This window comes from Zootoca vivipara, chromosome 13 (assembly GCF_963506605.1).
Source record: "Zootoca vivipara chromosome 13, rZooViv1.1, whole genome shotgun sequence".
In the NCBI taxonomy this organism is placed as follows: domain Eukaryota; kingdom Metazoa; phylum Chordata; class Lepidosauria; order Squamata; family Lacertidae; genus Zootoca; species Zootoca vivipara.
In genome coordinates, this window is record NC_083288.1 from 34219306 (window position 1) to 34219889 (window position 584).

Here is a 584-nt window from a genome sequence, read left to right on the forward strand (position 1 = left end):
TCTGTGCCTTTTCATTCGTAATATTGTTTAAAGTAACTTGAAGACCCCTTCTTCAAATGGAGGCATGAGATGGAGGCTCTGGAGGGTGACTCCACTTTGCTAGGAGCTGATCAATCCAGGTGGGCAAGAGCAGCCATGACCTGGAGGGACAATTGGTGGCAGCTGTGTTGCAGGAGCCAGCCACAGCCACAGTGGAGGTTGCGGGCCTGACAGGCAGATTATGAGAGGTGCATCATTTGCTGTCTCTCCCAATCCACCACCTGAGCCATGGCTCATGGTAGGGGTGGCTCTGGTGGGCAGTGCCTGATGAAATCGCAGAAATTGGTTTGTGTGTGATCATTCTCCCTCCACCACCTAATTTCCCTGCTGTCATCTATGTGCATGCTGTTATTTTGATTTATAATAACCCGGCTTTCTAAGCGGTTGGAATCCGGTGCCAAAATCCAAGCCAACTTCCAGAATGTGTGGTTGGCAGATCAGCAGCTGTGCTGTATCCCATATTCAGCTGCCACCTCAGCTCTGCCCACATCAAGTAAAGCTTAAGCCTTATGCATTTTGGTATAAATAGCTATCGGAAAGTGTAG